The sequence below is a fragment of the Grammomys surdaster genome, unplaced genomic scaffold (genome assembly GCF_004785775.1).
Source record: "Grammomys surdaster isolate TR1022 unplaced genomic scaffold, NIH_TR_1.0 125881, whole genome shotgun sequence".
Lineage (NCBI taxonomy): Eukaryota > Metazoa > Chordata > Mammalia > Rodentia > Muridae > Grammomys > Grammomys surdaster.
In genome coordinates, this window is record NW_021620706.1 from 1,623,532 (window position 1) to 1,645,881 (window position 22,350).

At 40.1% G+C, this 22,350-nt stretch overlaps 1 protein-coding gene and 1 pseudogene across 1 annotated transcript in view; both read left to right on the forward strand.

The window, feature by feature from the left end:
- Positions 1–22,350, forward strand: part of Dpyd (dihydropyrimidine dehydrogenase) — an 872,190-nt gene that overhangs the window by 807,846 nt on the left and 41,994 nt on the right. The gene's annotated exons all lie outside the window — the stretch shown is intronic.
- LOC114608233 lies at positions 5,077–5,729 on the forward strand (annotated as a pseudogene).

Consider the following 22,350-nt stretch of genomic DNA (forward strand, 5'->3'; position numbering starts at 1 on the left):
TGAGAGTCAGAGTTTGGATTCCCAGAACCCACCAGAAAGCCTAGCATTGTAGTGTGCATCCATCTCAGGGCTGCAGAGGCAGAGATAGGACAAGTTCTAGGGCTTGGTGACCAGCCAGTCTAGCAAAATCTGTAAGTTTCATCTTCAATAAGGGACCTTGTTTCAAAAAAAGAGGTAGAGAGCAACTGAGGAAGCTACCTGACATTGACCTCTGACCTGCATATGTTCATGCATATGCACCTATACATACATATGCAAACAAATGTATTGGCAAATGTAAACACATTTTTACAGGGGGATGGGTGAGGAAAAAAACCAACAGCTTCCTCTACGATTTATTTAGAAATAATTTATTTAAAAATTTTAAGGTGATGATCTTTGTATTTAGACATTTTATTGAAGCAAATTTATCAGACATGCACATTTAGAACTTGGAATCCAAACAGAAGATACTTCATACCAAATCAATTAGAAGTCTTGTAGCAAATATGAGAAACCTTGTCTCGAAAATGAGGTGCAGAGTGATTAAGGAAGGCACCTAACATTATTTCAGATCATATATAGAAGTATATAATTCTTATTCACTGAATAGACCTAGAATTTTCCTTCCCAACAAAATAAGCTGGTAGCCCAGTTTCTCTGGCTTTAAGAGGTATTTTACAACCCTAAATAATAAACAGGAATAATACAGAAAGTAATGCAGAAAATCACTAAGATGACATCAGACAAACTGTTCTCTGTGTGAACTCACAAGTATTTGCTATGGGAGCCAAGATGGGCAGATCTCTCAGGATATGGAAACCAAACGAAGAGAAATTTGAGTAGCTACTAGCCTTTCAGAAGACTCCTGCCCATTGAAACCAAACATTTTCTCCTCTCTATATGTAAACAAGGAGAGATAAATTTCAAGTAGGCAATAAAGGCTACACTCTTTTGTCCTTGGTAGACACTGAGGCATATTGAAGGAAGTCATAAAAACAGTAAACCCAAATTCTTATGTGGACAATGACTTGTTTTGTCTGGGTTTGGAGAAGACCTGGTCCTTTGGTGTTTCTCAGCTGCTATTTGAAAATTTGTTCTTTCTAGTAGACTTAAAATTACTCAGGAGAGTTGTTTAAGTTATAATATTAAAGCACTCTAGCCTGAGCAATATGGTTATTTGCCTCTTCTAAAAAAAAAGTATTAAGAAGAAAATCACATAAAGATTATGAGAGATATTTCATTAGTTCTTAAAATCTGTTTGGCAGAACATGAAACTTTTATAGTGATGATTCTCAACCTTTCTAATGCTGCAATCCTTTAATACAGCTCCTCATGTCATAAAGTCATTTCAGTGATACTTAATAATTTCGTGACTTTTATGAATTGTAATGTAAATATCCGATATGCAGAATGAAAAGGGGTCTCGACCAACAGGCTGAGAAACCCTCTTCTATAGCCAAGTATCATTTGAGGCAGGCAAAGAATGAAAGGTGTTGACTCTCAAAGGTCACTGGAAAGGTAAAGTTTTCTCTATTTCCTACAGATTAAACAGTATGACATTCTAAACCATGTATGCACTCACTAATCAGTGATTTCCACACAAAGTCGCAAGCAGAAAATACTTCTTCCAAAGTTACTGAACAAAGCAAAATGCACAGAAATGTAAAATGCCAGAAACTCCATCACATTTTAAAATGCAGGGAGAGAGCTTCACAGTGGCAGGGCGTATTTGGCTGAGACCCAGATTCATTACTGCACATTGACCGGGATCACTCAGGTGCCTTCTGTATGCTGCAGGGCTCAGAACCTGCACAGGGCTCTGATAACTCAATAAAGGTGTCTGCCTAAACACAGCAGCAGCTAAATAGGAAATAGGATACTTAGGATGCTGTAATGAAGTTAACAATAAGGACCCGTTAAAAAGCAGATTAAGTATAAAAAAATAAAAAATAGGGAAAGATGAATGAGGGAATTAAAACCAAACTGAACACTGATAGAGTTCATGTCTAGGAACCCATGTATAATTTCTGGGTTAATAAATGCTCTTATCTATTTTTGAAGCATCCAGATTGTTGCTTTTCTTACATCCAACGGGCCAATAAGGGAAATTATATAAATAGGTAAGCATATAAATCAAGGCAGAAATCCATAAGTATTTTTTCTTCATATATTTGTTTTATCAAATTCATAAGAACAACGTCCTGTAGACTATTGGAGGTACTATGGTTCAAAACACAGTGGGAAGTTTTTACTGTTTTTCTTAAAATCATTTAATAGTACTAATTTCAGAGCACAGTAAAGGACCAAGTTTCAGTGAACTGTTTAAGTTCAACCTTCATGTTAGTTGACTTTATTAGGAAGAATAAATTTTATCTGTAAGGAGTGTGGCGAATTCTTTGTGTGTGTGCATCTTTGCACTGATGGACTTGCAGAGCAAATATTGTTCCTCTGTATGGAAATACCCAGTTTTCATGATTTAAGTAAGAGCCTCAATGTTGCTAAACACTGTGTAGCTTGTCTTTAAATTTAAATAGATGTCTCAAAATTATGTTTTATCATTTCCTGGCCACATGGTAGTTATCCTTTACTTAGAAGATCATAGCAGATAGTCTTATTGAAATAGATCCAACAGCCGAGAAAAGCTGTCTAGAATATGGGCAGCCCTATATTCATTTGATTATTTACTGATTGATTGATTGATTTTTTTAATCAAAATAGAACAATTGAAGAGTAAAAGTCAGTGACATAAAGATCATATTTCCCACTGGTCTTTGTGATACTAGCACTGTTTGGGAATCAGAGTAATATCTTAGATTTCTCTTTGTTCTCTCTCTCTCTCTCTCTCTCTCTCTCTCTCTCTTTCTCTTCCTCTCTCTCTCCTCCCTCTCTTTCCCTACCTCCCTCTTCCTCCTCCCCTCTCTTTCACCCTTCTCTCTCTTTCTCTCTCTCCCTTCCCATGTGTTGTGTGTGTGTGTTTCTTAATCAGAAAAAAGAAAAAAGATAAGAAAGAATTTAAAAGTTTATTTTTTAACTAAAGAAATAAAATACATAACAAAAAAGAGAAAGCTTAAAACAAGGCAAAGATCTCAACAGTTTCTTGATTACTCTCTTTAGACACAAAAGCCAGACCCACAAGTCTCTTCAGGCTTTCAGAAATGCAGTAACATAATACACACGTGCAATGCTATAACATAATAAACCTGGTTATAGTTAAGGTAATGAGGTTGATATGGATGAATTCTTAACAATTCAGATTAAGAATGGGAGGAAAAAATGAAAATGAACAAAAACAAGCCTCCCATGAGGAAGTTCTCTGAAAACAATAAAAATAACTGTTCCAGTATATTCCACTTGTGCTGCTTTGAGGTTAAGTTCAGGTTGACTCCATAGTTTCCAGGCTTTACAGCATTGAACTTTGAAGTACTTACTTACTCGCTTCATTGTATCTACTCCTCCTTGCTGCCAGCACCACAAAGCAAAATATAGTAAAACGTCTTACCTTCTGCAGAGACTTTCAGATTAAGTTTTTAAAATCCTCGATGGTTCCCTAACAAAGTCATACACCTAAGACCCAAGCTTCGATTGATACTGTCATCTGTTCTTAAACAAATATTCACCTCCCTTGCTATGCCTTGCTGCCATAAACATTTCTATGTTCAGTAAAGTACACGGGACTCATCAATGCTCTCCCAGTGTGTCTTGTCACTTTGATCAACACTCGTTTTCTTGAATGCCATTTTCCTCTTCTCTGATTCTGGAACCGTTGCCCAGCTTCAGCATTCAAGGCACTGTTTGCAGAACCTCTCTGAAACTTCCCATCACAGGATGCCTCAAGCCCCACTCTGGATATGGAACTAACCTCCCTAAAATGTAAAATACATTAGACAGAGCCTGTGGCAAGCATGGTTCCTAAGCTGTAAATGAATTACCTTGCTTAAAGAATAAGCTTCTGATGAACAACTGAAGGCTTGTTTCAAAACCAAACCAACTATGTTTGTCCCAGCTATATGGAAGCCTCAGAGCCTGGCCCCCCTTTAGAAGCTTGACTTAGACTAATTTCTTATCCTGGGTTTGTAAAAGTAGGCTTTAACTTTTTCTGTAGCGGATCAAATATTTAATACTCACAGGGGTTCTGCAAGCAAAAGGTGGCTTTGTTTCTAAATTATTTTTTCTTTGTTTTGGTTTTGTTGTTATCCTTGCTCTAAAATGAGGTAAGTTAAGGAAGGAAGGATTGGTTTGTGTCCATGGTTTAAGAGGAACAATCTATAACTTTATGGGAAGCATCGATCAGTTTGCTCACATATCAGCTAACTAGGAAATGGTAAAGAGACTAGTGCAGGAAGGGGGTTGAGCTATATGATTTTCACTGCCTGTGCCTACAGCCCCATGACTGCCAGCTAGATCCCCAACCAAATGGTCCAGGTTGTCCCAAAACACTGTCACCCACTGGGAGCCAACAATTCAAGCACATGAGCCTGGGCAAGGCATTTCACATTCAACCCACAACCCCTTCCAACGCCAGGAATTATGTGAGTCAGCTGACAATGGCAGGAGGCCTCCATGCTGGTCTCATAATAGAGGAACGCTTCTGACATTTTTGTACCTAAGACTTACCGTGAAAAACCTCACAGTGGCTGTATGGAAAACAGATGTATTGAATCCTTCTGGTTTATAAAAACAAACAAATGACAAGAACAGCAAAAGTAAACCCTACGACACTGAGAATGACTTGATAGAAGTATCAGGATATCATGACATTTCTATCGTGTAATGGAGATGAACCAATGAACAAGTGAATTATTAAGTGCTAAAGAGGGAAATGGAGTTGAAGGCATCTTACAGAGGATGAGGAAGCATCTCAGTCTAAAGGAGGGTTAGCATCTCATAAAACAGCTCAGCGAGTAAAGTCTAAGTATCTTACAAACGCGAGGCTCTGAGTTGGACCAGGGAAGCCACATGAACCAACCAGATGTGGTGGTAGATCCTTGTATCCCAGCATTGGAGAATCAGAGACAATCAGATCTTTAAATTTTCCCAGCCTGCCGGCATAGTCTTAAAAAGTAAACTCTAGCTTTTCCCAGGCGGCTACCGAAGATGGCGGAGGGACAGGTTCTAGTATTGGATGGCCGAGGCCATCTTCTGGGCCGCCTGGCGGCCGTTGTGGCCAAGCAGGTATTGCTGGGCCGGAAGGTGGTGGTTGTGCGCTGTGAGGGCATCAACATTTTTGGAAATTTCTACAGAAACAAGTTAAAGTATCTGACCTTTCTCTGAAAGCAGATGAATACCAACCCCTCTCGAGGCCCCTACCACTTCCGAGCCCCAAGCCGTATCTTTTGGCGCACTGTGCAAGGCATGCTGCCCCACAAGACCAAGAGAGGCCAGGCTGCCCTGGAACGCCTCAAGGTGTTGGATGGGATCCCTCCACCCTATGACAAGAAAAAGCAGATGGTGGTCCTTGCCGCCCTCAAGGTTGTGCAGCTGAAGCCTACCAGAAAGTTTGCTTACCTGGGGCGTCTGGCTCATGAGGTCGGGTGGAAGTACCAGGGGGTGACAGCCACTCTGGAGGAGAAACGGAAGGAAAAGGCCAAGATTCACTATAGGAAGAAGAAGCAGCTCTTGAGGCTACGGAAACAGGCAGAAAAGAATGTGGAGAAGAAAATCTGCAAGTTCACAGAGGTCCTCAAGACCAATGGACTCCTGGTGTGAACCCAATAAAGACTGTTTGTGCCTCAAAAAAAAAAAAAAAAGTAAACTCTAGGCCAAATGAAGAGACCCTATCTCAAAAAGCAAGGTGGATAGCTCCTGTGAAATCATATCCAAGATTGACTTTTGATTTCCACATGTATGCAAACATAAAAACACATGCATACACACCACCCACACAGGAACATATACCTACACATGTACACATACCCTCACAAGAGCATGTAAATAAAGGGGTATTGAGATGTTGTTAACAAAGGTCTGAAGAAATGTTCCATGACATTCCTGCAGGAGATGCAAAGGACAACACCTCTCCATGGGTCCACTGTTCACACAACTAAACCCCTGGGCAGTAGGGACAATATGGTGCTACCTATGGCCTATTCTCCAGTTCTAAAATGGAGTGAGGATGGAGAAATGAAACCAGAAAACACAGTAATATTCAGAACTTAACACTCTCTCTGAGAAGCAATCATAATTAAATGGTCCTAATTTACTAATATATAGGCTTCAACCCCCAAAACATACTCAGGTGCATGGAATTCCCCCTTAGAAGAATTTTACAAACATCTCCAGCAAAACTACCACGTGATAGAGGCTGAGTTTCTTTGCTCCCTAGGGGCCCTACACATTTTTTTATCGTACTGAGCCAACATTTTTGTCAAAAGGAGCTTTGAACACACTAAGGAGAAAATAATAATAATAAAACCATGGGCAACTTAGTATGTGACCCAGGATTTCAACAACCACCCTCTTAAAAAAAAATAGAAAAGGCAAAGAAAACAGAACAAATTCAAAGCATTTTCGCATATTCACATTGATAGGAATTGACTGTTTTGACAAGGGAAAGCCGTGGCATAGGATTTTTTAGATAAATTAACAGGAAGAAAGTGCTAAATTAAAATTGCCAAATTGATTTCCTTTTTAGCTCAGCTGTGCGTTATATAAAAGGGTCAGAGGAAGGATTTATTATGGGCGATGAGTCTCTGTCATCCACTAAAATACTAAAGAGACCAGTGTATAAAATAAGTTGTCCATTTCAGACACCCTTTGTCTTCGAGGAAAGCTGCCTAGGTGGCCCACGGGTGGCTGCGGCATTGAAAGGAAATGGAAATTGATAATCGGTCCTGTTAGACTGATTCTCTGCATGTCCAATTCATAGCCTTTTGAAAAGGAGAGATTAAGATGAAACCTCATTGAGGGGTACACATTTCGAAGAAAATAGAAACAAAGCTTTTGCGAGGCTATTTCAGCCGGTGTCAAATGTGAGAACGAGAGGACACAAACTCATAGGAAGAAAGGGCATTAGCAAAATCCCCAAACAAAGAAGGAGCCCACAGCAAATACACGCAGCCTTCTTTGTGGATGCTCGCAGGAGAAGTGGTACAACTTGATTTACAAAGGGCCTGGATAATTATTTGTTACTTGGAGCCAACCCCGCTTCTCCCGCTGCAGCGGGCAGGCACTGACCATCTGCGTGTCTTCATTTTGCTTTTGTGTGGCGGAGAAGAAGCCACGCTGCTGCGTCTGGTGAGCCTTGCATGAAGAAACGTTGGAAGCACCGGCTTTAAGTGTTTAAACGGCTCCCTCTGCTTCAGTCAGAGGATCGCTGCGTGTCTAACCACAAATAAATTGAAATATCAGCCAAAGAGAGGGCATGGCGCTCACTGACGGAATAATGGACAGCAGGTGGTAGAAGGTTTTGTTTTCAGAAAATCACAGGAGGCTAGAAGTGACAAGAGTGATTTTTGCAAGAGGGCTAAAACTGTCAGGATGAAGTCATGAGGGTCAGTAGTTGCTGAGCTGACCTTTTTAAACAAACCCTGAGACCTTTCACTAGATCGTCACAGCAGTAAGCACATTCATGCCAGAAAGGTTGCCTGTCCCTCTAGATGCTGAGAGTCTTAACAAAAAGCATATTTTCTATGATAGGGCCTATGTTTCTTCCCGGAGCTGCCTGGAACTCCCCCTCCTGTCAGCCTGTGATACATGATTGTAACCATTCACCTGCTCCACCACACACGGGCATCTAAGCTATCCCTTAACACTTTCCGGCAGCCTCTGAAATCATCTTTCTGTAAAATCATGGAAATCAAGGGTCTTGGTGCAAAGTGAGGTGCTCAGTGCACTAATTCCCATGTTCATGTCACTGGTGCCTGGGCCTTCTAGCTCAGAGACTTCTGGGGTCTCACTGAGGGTTGAGACAGGTCAGGAAGCTGGCATGACAACTGAGTCCTATTCATGTTTGTAAGCCAAGCTCTATGACACAACTGAGCAGGACATTCTTTGCTAGTACTGTTCTGCTTGGGCACTGTTACATCCCCAGAGACGACAATAAATCTCATACCTGGTATGTTTTCTAATGAGTACATTTGGTTCAGAATTTCCAGCACCTTGAAGTATGAACCTATTGTCTCCAAAGCCTACGGGGAAAACTGAGAGTTTCCCCTTAGCTGTGAAATAAGATTGTCTCTCAGTTAAACTCAGTGCTTCAAAAGGGGTAGCAGAGGCATCTGTTTTGCAAACTGTAATGTAAATGTACAAAGTGCTCGTTCATGTGAGGGGATCCGAGGATCCACCCATCTAAACTGGGCTCCTGAAGCATGAAACATCTTCTCTATTTGCAAAGTAATGGTAATTATCCTCAGAAGACCTGGAGAGAACCATGGAAATGTATGCAGACCAATGTAAAGCAGGGTGCATCTATGAGCATGATGGTGCTTACTTTTATTTTGTTTTTTTTTGTTGTTGTTGTTGTTGTTATCTCCCTTCTGTCTGATTCTATGTATTTTCATGATCTTACAAGCATGTACTAAGGAGAAAATTTGACAAATAATCCTATAAATAAGAGTTCAATTGTTAATAAGACGGAGGAATACTTTAACTGATATCCTAGAATTTTAATCTCTTGATCTTTAATTCTACGCTAGGGCTCCCGGGCAGAGTATAGTAATTCAGTTCATGGTTCGGGGCCTAATTGGTCAAAGCTCTTATTAACCCCTGCCCCTGCGTAAACTACAGGAAATATAGAACCTGTGTTTACAATTCAGATTTCTACACATTCAAATGGTACTGCATGCTGTAAAATAAATATTCTGGCCTGGAGGCAAAAATGTTAAAAGTAAAGGAAGTGGATATAGTCATAAGGTCAAGGAAACTGCATATAGTCATAAGGTCAAGGAAACTGTATATAGTCATAAGGTCAAGGAAACTGCATATAGTCATAAGGTCAAGGAAACTGTATATAGTCATAAGGTCAAGGAAACTGTATGTAGTCATAAGGTCAAGGAAGCTGTATGTAGTCATAAGGTCAAGGAAGCTGTATATAGTCATAAGGTCAAGGAAACTATATGTAGTCATAAGGTCAAGGAAACTGTATATAGTCATAAGGTCAAGGAAACTGTATATAGTCATAAGGTCAAGGAAACTGCATATAGTCATAAGGTCAAGGAAACTGTATATAGTCATAAGGTCATGGAAACTGTATATAGTCATAAGGTCAAGGAAACTGTATATAGTCATAAAGTTAAGGACCAGGAATGACCAGAAGGGTAACAAAACAAGGAACAAGAAAATCTGGGAACTGTGAAGAGCCCAATGCTCAGTCTGCATGCAGTGGGGTAGCACTGAGTATGTGAGAATGGTCTTACTTCCTTGGGTACCAGTGAGGCCTGCTGGGGATAACTCAACGAACAGACAAGAAGATGGCCAAAAAAAATGGTATCACTCAGGTAGTTTGTGTCTGAGAGGTAGTCTTATCAGACTTTCTATGATCCTTAAACAAGTCCAGTTTATAGAAAGATCCAGAAAACAGTGTAGCACATGCCTATGATCTCAGCTCTCAAGAGGCTAAGCAAGAAAAATTGCAAGTTGCAGACCTGCCTGGTATACTAAATGCTGTGCCGTTCTAAATTATACAATAAGACTTCAGAGAAGGGGGGAGGTGGCGGAAAAAGATATTCAGAAAATTTTAAGTAACCTATGATCACTTCATGACAAAGTTCATCAAGGCTATGAAAGTGTATGTGAATCATAACTACAAACCACTTTTTAATAAAACACTATTTTTGTCTATGATAGTAGAATAAAATTCAGAGTTCCATGCAATAACTACAAAGGGATTTGTTTCCCTTTCCTAATCATCTCCATGTGTTTATAGAATGGGGTAATGGCCAGTATATGGGCTTAATCAGTCCATGAAAAGAGTGAGGGACACATGACCCAGCTTCTCCTATGAGTTCTCTGGAACTACACGACAATAATGAAGCTCCACTCCAGTCTCTGGTTCTTAAGTACTCTTTCAGTGACAACTGCTAAGGAATAGAACCCAGTTCATCTATATATTCATTAGCACTTGGAGACAACAGGTAAATGAGTGACACCTGATAATAATAAGATGCTCCATTAATGAAAGGTTGACTATACAATCTTATAAGTTATATTCCACTTATTGCTATTACTTTCATCCTTTTTGGATCTGAATTACTTATTTAAGCAACTTCTGGGGCAAGTATCAGGAAACAATAATCAAAATCAGAGATTTTGCCAAAAAGAGATGGTACAGAAGTTAACTCTGGAAGAAATGCTATGCATTTCTACTGGAAAGTCAGGATCTGTCATTTCATGCTTGTACATGCTTATGGATGGATAGGATGTAAGAAGAATAATCCACCTAGTAGGCTCTATAGTGAGGTCACTATATAATCTCTTAACTGAAATTTAACTCGAGTCAAAGTACCAATACCTAGAAAGGTCAAAGTGCTAAAAAGTTGTTAGTTCAACTTAATTGAAGGATTCTATGAAAAGACTAGCCTACATTTCCAATAACTACCAATGACATGTTACCACAGATTCTCAATAGCTGCTTCTTTTGCACCTAAATATATCATGTGGTAGAACCTATCAATATTTCTTAACTCCTTACATGTGCATGTTCAGTGGCTCTTACACATTTGTCTTTTGCTTCCAGAAGAAGATGGAATTTATAATGCAGTTGGATTTTCTCCATGTACAGTTTTACCTGTATGTATCTAACATATATATGCTGTATATTATTAATATGCATACAGTATACAGAAATATAACTTTTGCATATATAGTATACCCTACTGAAACATGGGCATTAGTTTTGGATACTTATAAGGTCCCAAGCTTAACATTCTCTCACCAGCTGTTAATGGGAGCTGCTCCAGAGCTCCCGCTGTACCTTCTTTTTCTTACAGCAATGTCTTTTTCCATATAGCTTCTAGTCAACCCTATTTTTTCATACAGCTTCACCTCAGTTCATGTGAACTGCCTTCCTTACATTAATGGAGTTTCTACCATAACTCACTGACTTCTACACGACAAAAGCTCGTCTATAGAAGAATGAGAAACTGCTGTGGGCTCACCCCTAGCTCACCTCTCTTCACTCAGTCTGAACTTGCAGATACTTGTAAGCAAGATGGTTCTAGATACACGATAATTTAGCTCAGAGGCGTTCAGAACAGCTACACAATTCAACTTCCTACAGCTAATGTTAAAGTCTGAGTTCTTGTATGCGTATACTTTCACATGTAATCTAAATGTACATCTTCTTCAAGAAATATAAATCAAAAAATCCATGTTAATAAAAGCCATCAATGTAGTTTTAACTCTTAGAAAGTAACCACTGCTCCTTTGTCATGGAGAATAATAATTTGTAACCACCAGCATACAGAAATAAATGTAGGAGTTTCATTTGCTCAGAAATAAAGAAAAAATCTATAACCTAATTTACATGCAGTGGTTCAGTTACATGAGTCTTTTCCATATTTCGTGTATTTAACTACATCTGAGAAGTAGGCCTGAGGTCTGCTTATCATATATCTATCTGTTTAGTCATTACATATGTATTTTCCCACAACATAAATTAGCTTGGTAGCCACTGTTATAAATTATGAATTGAAGTTCATATTTTAAAAATAAGATAATCATTGTATCTTTCATAATAATTAAACATTTATTTCTACAGAGACTTAGATAGCATTTCCCATCAGTGAGCCTTCTAAGACACTGTTTGCGTTTTTAAAACTTTCCTATTTATAAAAAGCAACATGTTTTGCTTTAGAAATTAAATATACACGTCTCCAAAAACATTTATCTCGTTTCTCATCAATACTGATACTGAATTGGGAATCAAATTGAAGATATTACTCAAAGCCCTTTCTGCCTCAATTAAAAAAGTGGGCTAGAAAGGTAACTCAGTGGGTAAGACTGTGCACCCCTGTTCCTGGAAACCTGTGTTGATATCTCAGCACCCACATCAGGTGACTCCTCTCCTTTAACCCAGCTCCAAAGGATGTGATATCTTACTTGGTTCCTGGAAGTACTGCACTCTTTCCACACACACACACCCACACACACACAAATTAAATTTCTTAAACTTAAAACCTGTGAAGACATTTTACATACTTTTTCCGTGGTTCCTAAGCTTAATTCTCTTCTCAGACAAGATCATCTATTTTCAGGGTGGTATGGTGGTAAACAAACTTTCTCGGGACCCACGAAAGACTTGAAGAACAAATACCAATTCATTCAATCTTCTACTTTTGAACTTTTAAACAATAAAGTAAAAAGTCTATTTGGCTCTCAAGGTGCAGAACTCAGGTGAGCTTATTCTATCAAGAAACTGTGCAATCCTATGTAGAAAACATGAAAGCAGTTGCAGACCCCACAAATAGTACTCACTCTTGGATCTCTGTGTTGACATATCCCATTGATGAAGCAGAAGAGGGATGAACCTCCACTTATCTAATATGTATAGTGGAACCTGGACCAGCCATTTTAGAGCCAGTGATGGCTCTCTTGGCTTTGTTTCAGAGATTCTATTTATACTGGGGTACTTGTCAGCAGAGAAGAGATTACATTTAAATCATAAGCCTGGAAAGGAAAGGTAAAAGCATTACTTAGTGTGAGAGATGAATGACAAAAAAAAGCATCAGAGTCTGTGGCCAGAAGGACACAGTTCATCTGACTGAGAGATAGATAGCAATGACTCTCCAGTGGGGGATGGTCTTCTTAAGCATCTAGCAGAAATTTACATTTAAGGGATGCATTAGTGCTTCAACGAAGTACATAGCGCCATCATCAAATGACTAACAGGAATATGTTGTATTTGCTTATGATTTTATTGATTCTAGTAAAATATGACATTATCTTTTAAAATTACGTCTATTCTGGGAAAATCTACGACTATTGGTTGACGTAAGTCATTAAATGACATAATAATACTGTATTTTTTTTCACATTTTCCTGTGTGTCTTTCTCTTTGTGGATCACATTCTGTCCTAGAAAAGGTACATCTAAGAAGTAGGAATGGAATTAATTCCTGTATGATGGTTCATGAACATTTCTCTAGAAATAACTGAGTGTCCTGAGAAAAACCTGTCCAGAAATTGCTCACACAGATGCCTTCTTTCATACAGATACACCAAATGGAAATTATATGGTTTTTTCTTTTTTATTGGACATTTTATTTATTTACATTTCAGATGTTATCCCCTTTTCCCCATTTTCTCCCCCACAGGCGCCCCCTATACCATCACCCCTCCTCCTGCTTCTATGAGGGTATGCGGGGGGGGGGGGGGCCCCCCCCCACCCCCCTCCCCCCTCCCCCCCCCACACTGGGGCATCCAGCCTTCACAGGACCAAGGACCTCATCTTTTCACCTATGCCCAACAAGGCCATCCTCCCCTACATATACAGCTGGAGTCATGGGTCTCTCCCTATGTGCTCCCAGGCTGGTGGTTTAGACCCTGGGGGCTCTGGTTGGTTGGTATTGTTGCTCTCCCCATGGGGCCAAAAACCCTTTCAGCTCCTTCAGTCTTCTCCCTAACTCCTCCATTGGGAAGTCCCTGATCATTTCAATGGTTAGCTGAGAGTATCAGCCTCTGTATATGTCAGGCTCTAGCAAAGCCTCTATGGAGACAACTGTATCAGGCTCCTGTCAGCATGCACTTCCTAAAATGGCTAAAATGTCGTGATCTTCTTTGAAGGAAAAAAAGTTCATTAAAGCTTCTCACTATACAGCCCAGGCTAGCCTTAACTCATAGAGATCCATTAGCCCCTGCCTCCCTAGTGCTGGAATTAAAGGAATATGCCACCACACCCAAAAATATTGTATAATATATCCACACTGTTTTGAAAGAATAATCTGGAAACTGAACAGAAACCCTACTTTCTCTCTGATAGGTTTTCTTTGAATTGTTATTCTTATAGATGTTGAGTTTTGAATTATACATGGACTTGAGGATGGCTAATGGAGTTTACACATAACATTGCTGTAGGCACATTGAGATTCTATGATGATGGTTACTGATGAGCATGAGAGAGAAACTTGGAGTCAACCAGAAGACACTGGGGACCAGAATGCATTTCTTCAACACAAAGCTATGATTATTTTCACATTCGAATTTCCAAATCAAAAAGATCTTCCACATATTGGTGAATTCAAATCACCAGACACCAAATTTGAAAACATATTTTAGCAGTATGATTTTACCTATTCACTTTACCTCCCAGTAAATGTCCCCCAGTCACCCCTTCCCACAATTCCCCTCCATCTCCCTATCCCCTTCTCCTTTGAGCAGGTGGAACCCTCTTGGCATCTCCCCACCCTGGGACATCAAGTCTCTCTGAGACTATAAGCATTCTCTCCCATTGAGGCCAGGCAAGGCAGCCCAGTTAGAACATACCGCACAGATAGGCAACAACTTTTGGAATAGCCCCCGCTTCAATTGTTCCACACCCATACGAAGACCAAGTTGCACATCTGCTGCATGTGTGCACAGGGCCTAGGTCCAGCCTGTGCTTGCTCTTTGGTTGGTGTTACAATCTCTGACAGCCCCAAGGGTTAGTTAACCCTGTTGGTCTTCCTGTGGAGTTCCTATCCTCTTAGGGGTCCTCAATCCTTCTTCCAACTCTTCCATAAGAGTCCCCAAGCTGTCCACTGTTTAGCTGAGAGTCTCTGGGTCTGTCTGAAGCATCTGTTCTGTAGATCCTCCCAAAGGACAGCCAAGCCAGACTCTTGTCTGCAAGCATCTCAGAGTATCATCAATAATGTCAGGGATTGGTGCTGCCCATGGGATGGGTCTCAAGTTGGGCCTGTTTTTGGCTGGCTATTTCCTCAGTACCTGCTCCATCCCCCATTTCTGAATTTCTTGTAGACAAGATAAATTTGGGATCAAAAGTTTTCTGGATGGGTTGGTGTCCTTATTGCCCTATTGGGGTTCCTCAATGGGGTACCTCCTACTGAAGTGGCCTTTTTAAGTTCCATAACTCCAATGCTGTGAGTCACAGCTAAGGTCATCCCCATTGATTCTTGGATACCTCCTCTAACCCATGCCTCTGTTACATCTTGAGATACCCCTTACCTCCCCAACCCTGTCAGTTGCAGATTTCCATTCATTCCATAACTATCTGGTCATCTCTCCTGTCCTTCCCCACACCTGATCCTCAATGCCCCCATGTCCCTCCCCATCTCTTCGCCTACCTAGTTCCCTTCCTTCATCTGCCTCCTCTGACTATTTTATTTTCCCTTCTAAATGAGATTCAAGCATTATTTTTTGGACCTTTCTTCCTGTTTAGTTTCTTTCGGTCTGTGCAGTGAAGCATAGTTATCCTGTGTTTTATGACTAATATCAACTTATAAGTGAGTACATAAGGTTCATGTCTTTTAGTGGTCTGGGTTACCTCACTCAGGATGATATTCTCAAGTTCTATCAATTTGCTGAAAAATTCATGATGTCTTTAGGGTTTTTGTTTTGTTGATTTTGTTTTTGTTAATTATTTGTTTTGTAATTGATTAGTTTATGTATGAGTACACTGTTGCAGTCCTCAAACACACCAGAAGAAGGCATCAGATCCCATTACAAATGGTTGTGAGCCAACATGTGGTTGCTGGGAATTGAACTCAGGACCTCTGGAAGATCAGTCAGTGCTCTTAACGCTCTCTTTAGCACTGATGTCTTTGTTTTTAATAGCTCAATGATATTCAATTGTGTAGCTGTACCACTTTTTAAATCCATTCTTCAGTTGAGGGACATCTTGGTTGTTTCCAGTTTCTGCCTATTATGAATAAAGCTTTAGCAATATTTTAAATCCCTTTGTTTGTTTTTATTTTCTTCCTTGTTTAGTAAGAACAGGAATGTTAATATCTAGAATGTGATTAAATACAGAGCCATGCTTTCAATCTATAATCCATAAATGCAAAACCCTTAGCTGTTTCAACAGTACTTATAATCGACAGTCTTTTTTTTTTTTTAATTTTTTTATTGGATGTTTTATTTACATTTCATATGTTGTCCCCTTACCCCATCTCCCACCCACCCAGGAACCCCCAATCCCCTCACACCTCCTCCTTCTTCTTTGTGGATGTAACCTCTATCTACCCCCCCACTCCTACCTCCCCACCCTCAAAACTCCCACCCCCTGGTGCATCCAGCCTTCATGAGGTCAAGGATCTCATCTTCCACCTGTGCCCAGCAGGGCCCTCCACTCTTATATATTCAGCTAAGGCCCTGGATCCCTCCATAAGTGCTCCCAGGCTGGTGGTTTAGACCCTGGGAGCTGTGGTTGGTTGGTATTGTTGCTCTCCTCATGGGGCCACAAATCCTTTCAGCTCCTTCAGTCTTCACTCTAACTCCTCCATTGAGAACCCCATAATCACTTCAATGGCTAGTTGTGAGCATCTGCCTCTGAATATGTCAGACTCTTGAAGACCTCTGAGGAGACATCCATATCAGGCTCTTATCAGCATGCACTTCCTGACTTCCACATCAGCATCTACCTTTGGTGACTGCACATGGGATGGATACTCAGGTGGAAAGGTCTTCAGACGGCCCCTCCTTCAGTTTTTGTCCCTCGCTTTGTCTCCATATTTGCTCCCTTGAGTATTTTGTTGCTCCTTCTAAGAAGGACCGAATCACCCCCACTTGGTCTTCCTTCTTTATGGACTTCATGTGGCCTGTGAGTTGCATCTTGGGCATTTTAAGGTTCTGGGCTAATATCCAATAATCAGTGAGTGAATACCATGTGTGTTCTTTTGTGATTGGCTTACCTCACTCAGTATGATAATTTCTAGTTCCATCCATTTACCTAGGAACCTCTCAAATTCATTGTTTTTAATAGCTGAGTAATACTCCATTGTGTAAATATACCACATTTTTTTAATCCATTCCTCAGTTGAAGGACATCTGGGTTCTTTCCAGCTCCTGGCTATTATAAATAAGGCTGCTATGAACATAGTTGAGCATATGTCCTTATTATATGTTCGAGCACCTTCTGGGTATATGCCTAGGAGTGGTATAGCTGGATCCTCGGGTAATGCTATGTCCAATTTTCTGAGGAACCGCCACACTGATTTCCAAAGTGGTTGCACCATCTTGCAGTCCCACCAACAATGGAGGAGTGTTCCTCTTTCTCCACACCCTCGCCAGCATCTACTATCACCTGAGTTTTTAATCTTAGCCATTCTGACTGGTGTGAGATGGAATCTCAGGGTTGTTTTGATTTGCATTTCCCTGACGACTAAGGATGCCGAGCATTTCTTTAGGTGCTTCTCGGCCATTCGAGTTTCTTCTGTTGAAAATTCTTTGTTAAGCTCTATACCCCATTTTTTAATAGGGTAATTTGGTTGCCTGGAGTCTAATTTCTTGAGTTCTTTGTATATATTGGATATTAGCCCTCTATCAGATGAAGGATTGGTAAAGATCTTTTCCCAATTTGTTGGTTGTCGTTTTGTCGTATTGACAGTGTCCTTTGCCTTACAGAAACTTTGCAATTTTATGAAGTCCCATTTGTCAATTCTCGATCTTAGAGCATATGCCATTGGAGTTCTGTTCAGGAACTTTTCCCCTGTGCCCAAGTATTCGAGGCTTTTCCCCACCTTCTCTTCTATTAGTTTCAGTGTATCTGGTTTTATGTGGAGGTCCTTTATCCACTTAGACTTGAGCTTTGTACAAGGGGATAAGAATGGATCAATTTTCATTCTTCTACATGTTGTCTTCCAGTTGAACCAGCACCATTTGTTGAAAATGCTGTCCTTTTTCCACTGGACAGTTTTAGCTCCTTTGTCAAAGATCAAGTGACCATAGGAGTGTGGGTTCATTTCTGGGTCTTCAATTCTATTCCATTGATCTTCCTGCCTGTCTCTGTACCAATACCAGGTAGTTTTTATCACTATTGCTCTGTAGTACAGCTTGAGGTCAGGGATGGTGATTCCTCCCGAAGTTCTTTTATTGTTGAGAATAGTTTTCGCTATCCTAGGTTTTTTGTTATTCCATATGAATTTGAGAATTTCCTTTTCTAACTCTGTGAAGAATTGAGTTGGGATTTTAATGGGGATTGCATTGAATCTGTAGATTGCTTTTGGCAAGATGGCCATTTTTATTATATTAATCCTGCCAATCCATGAGCATGGGAGATCTTTCCATCTTCTGAGATCTTCTTCAATTTCTTTCTTCAGAGACTTGAAGTTCTTGTCATACAGGTCTTTCACTTGCTTGGTTAGATTCACACCAAGGTATTTTATATTATTTGCAACTATTGTGAAGGGTGTCATTTCCCTAATTTCTTTTTCAGTCTGTTTATCTTTCATGTAGAGGAAGGCTACTGATTTGTTTGAGTTGATTTTATAACCAGCCACTTTGCTGAAGTTGTTTATCAGGTTTAGGAGTTCTCTGGTGGAAGTTTGGGGGTCACTTAAGTATACTATCATATCATCTGCAAATAGCGATATTTTGACTTCTTCCTTTACTATTTGTATCCCTTTGACTTCTTTTTGTTGTCTAATTGCTCTGGCTAAGACTTCCAGTACTATATTGAATAGGTAGGGGGAGAGTGGGCAGCCTGGTCTAGTCCCTGATCTTAGTGGGATTGCTTCAAGTTTCTCTCCATTTAGCTTGATGTTGGCTACTGGTTTGCTGTAAATTGCTTTTACTATGTTTAGGTAGGGGCCTTGAATTCCTGATCTTTCCAAGACTTTTATCATGAAGGGATGTTGAATTTTGTCAAATGCTTTCTCAGCATCTAGTGAGATAATCATATGGTTTTTTTCTTTAAGTTTGTTTATATAGTGGATTACATTGATGGATTTCCGAATATTGAACCATCCCTGCATTCCTGGGATAAAACCTACTTGATCATGATGGATGATTGTTTTGATGTGGTCTTGGATTCGGTTTGCTAGAATTTTATTGAGTATTTTTGCATCGATGTTCATAAGGGAGATTGGTCTGAAGTTCTCTTTCTTTGTTGGGTCCTTGTGGGGTTTGGGAATGAGTGTAATTGTAGCTTCATAGAACGAATTGGGTAGTGTTCCTTCTGTCTCTATTTTGTGGAATAGTTTGAAGAGAATTGGTATTAGGTCTTCCTTGAAGGTCTGATAGAATTCAGCACTAAAACCATCTGGTCCTGGGCTTTTTTTAGTGGGGAGACTTTTAATGACTGCTGCTATTTCCTGAGGGGTTATGGGACTATTTAGATGGTTTATCTGCTCCTGGTTTAATTTTGGTACCTGGTATCTGTCTAGGAAATTGTCCATCTCATCCAGGTTTTCCAGTTTTGTTGAGTATAGACCTTTGTAGTAGGATCTGATGATTTTTTTAATTTCTTCCGTTTCTGTTGTTATGTCTCCCTTTTCAGTTCTGATTTTATTAATTTGGATACTCTCTCTGTGCCCTCTGGTTAATCTGGCTAACGGTTTATCTATCTTGTTGATTTTCTCAAAGAACCAACTCCTGGTTTTATTGATATTTTGTATTGTTCTTTCAGTTTCTATTTGGTTGATTTCAGCCCTGAGTTTGATTATTTCCTGCCTTCTACTCCTCCTGGGTGTATTTGCTTCTTTTTGTTCTAGGGCTTTTAGTTGTGCAGTCAACTTGTTAGTGTGTGCTCTTTCCAGTTTCTTTTTGTAGGCACTTAGAGCTATGAGTTTTCCTCTTAGCACTGCCTTCATGGAGTCCCACAAGTTTTGGTATGATGTGTCCTCATTTTCATTGAAATCTAAAAAGTCTTTAATTTCTTTCTTTATTTCTTCCTTGACCAAGTCATCACTGAGTAGAGAGTTGTTCAGTTTCCATGTGCACATGGGTTTTCCATTGGTTTTGTCATTATTAAAGACCAGTCTTATTCCATGGTGATCTGATAAGAGGCAAGGGATTATTTCAATCTTTTTGTATCTGTAGAGGCTTGTTTTGTGACCAATTATATGGTCTATTTTGGAGAAGGTACCATGAGGTGCTGAGAAAAAGGTATATTCTTTTGTTTTAGGATGAAATGTTCTATAGATGTCTGTTAAGTCCATTCGGTTCATAACTTCTGTTAATGTCAAAGTGTCTCGGTTTAGTTTCTGTTTCCATGATCTGTCCATTGCTGAGAGTGGGGTGTTGAAATCCCCCACTATTATTGTGTGAGGTGTAATGTGTGTTTTGAGCTTTAGTAAAGTTTCTTTTATGTATGTAGGTGCCCTTGCATTTGGGGCATAGATGTTCAGAATTGAGAGTTCACCTTGGTAGATTTTTCCTTTGATGAGTATGAAGTGTCCTTCCTTATCTTTTTTGATTAATTTTGGATGGAAGTCGATTTTATTTGATATTAGAATGGCTACTCCAGCTTGTTTCTTGGGACCATTGGCTTGGAAAATTGTTTTCCACCCTTTTATTCTGAGGTAGTGTCTGTCTTTGTCACTGAGGTGTGTTTCTTGTATGCAGCAAAATTCTGGGTCTTGTTTGTGTATCCAGTCTGCTAGTCTGCGTCTTTTTATTGGGGAATTGAGACCATTGATGTTAAGAGATATTAAGGAAAAATGATTGTGGCTTCCTGTTATTTTTGTTATTAGAGGTAAAGTTATGTTTGTATAGTTATCTTCTTTTGGGGTTGTTGGAAGATTACTTCCTTGCTTTTTCTAGGTTGTAGTTTCCCTCCTTGTGTTGGCGTTTTCCATCCATTATCCTTTGAAGTGCTGGGTTTGTGGGAAGATATTGTGCAAATTTGGTTTTGTCATGGAATATCTTGGTTTCACCATCTATATTGATTGAGAGTTTTGCTGGGTATAGTAATCTGGGCTGGCAATTGTGTTCTCTTAGGGTCTGTATGATGTCCGTCCAGGCTCTTCTGGCTTTTATAGTATCTGGTGAGAAGTCTGGTGTAATTCTTATAGGTCTGCCTTTATATGTTACTTGACCTTTTTCCCTTACTGCTTTTAGTATTTTTTCTTTGTTTTGTGCATCTGATGTTTTGATTATTATGTGACGGGAGGTATTTCTTTTCTGGTCTAGTCTATTTGGTGTTCTGTAGGCTTCTTGTATGTTTATGGGCATCTTGTTCTTTAGGTTAGGGAAATTTTCCTCAATGATTTTGTTGAAGATATTTACTGGCCCTTTAAGTTGGGAATCTTCATTCTCATCTATACCTATTATCCTTAGGTTTGGTCTTCTCATTGTGTCCTGAATTTCCTGGATGTTTTGAGTTAGGAGTTTTTTGCTTTTTTCATTTTCTTTGACAACTGTGTCAATATTTTCCACCGTATCTTCTGCATTTGAGATTCTCTCTTCTATCTCTTGTATTCGGTTGGTGATGCTTGCGTCTGTGACTCCTGATCTCTTTCTTAGGTTTTCTATCTCCATGGTTGTCTCCCTTTGAACTTTCTTTATTGTTTCTATTTCCAGTTTCAGATCCTGAATGCTTTTGTTTAATTCCTTCTTTGTGTTTTCTTGCATTTCTTTAAGGGATTTCTGTGATTCCTCTTTAAGGGCTTCTATCTGTTTACTTGTACTCTCCTGTATTTCTTTAAGGGAGTTACTTAATTCCTTCTTATAATCCTCTATCATCATCATGAGAAGTGATTTTAATTCTGAATCCTGCTTTTCAGGTGTGAAGGGGTGTTCAGGGCTTGCTATATTGGGAGAACTGGGCACTGATGATGCCAAGAAACTTTGGTTTCTGTTGCTTATGTTCTTGCGCTTGCCTTTCGCCATCTGGGTAACTCTAGTGGTACCTGCCCTCTCTGTGTAAGATTGGAATCTGTATTTCCAGTTATCTTGCTTATTGCAGAGCTCCTCGGAGTCCAGAGGTCTCTGTGGTCTTATGCCCCTAATCTTCCGGGTGGAAGAACTCCTGGGACCCAGGCCACCTCTTGGATCTGGTAATCCTTCTGTTCTGAGTGCAGTGGCTCCTCGGCTGCTCTGAGTGCAGTGGGTTCTCGATGACTCAGGATTCAGTTTCAGCTGCTCTGAGTGCAGTGGCTCCTAGATGACTCAGGATTCAGTTTCTCCACAGGACAGGAGCAGACCAACTCTGTGTCAGCTGCTCTGAGTGCAGTGGCTCCAGCTGCTCTGAGTGCAGTGGGTCCCTGATGACTCAGAATTCAGTTTCAGCTGCTCTGAGTGTAGTGACTTCTCGATGACTCAGGATTCAGTTTCTCCACAGGACAGGAGCAGACCTACTCTGTGTCTGCTCCAGTCCCAGGGACCAGGCAGGGGCCGAAGGGAAGTGGAATTCCGGAGGGGCAGGGTTTGGGTAGCTGCTGTGCCCTAGATGTCCCTGGCTCCCAGATGTATTTCTGGGGCCTAGGGAGTGAGATGGAGTTCTTACCAGCTGTTCTGAGTGCAGTGGCTCCTGGATGACTCAGGATTCAGTTTCTCCACA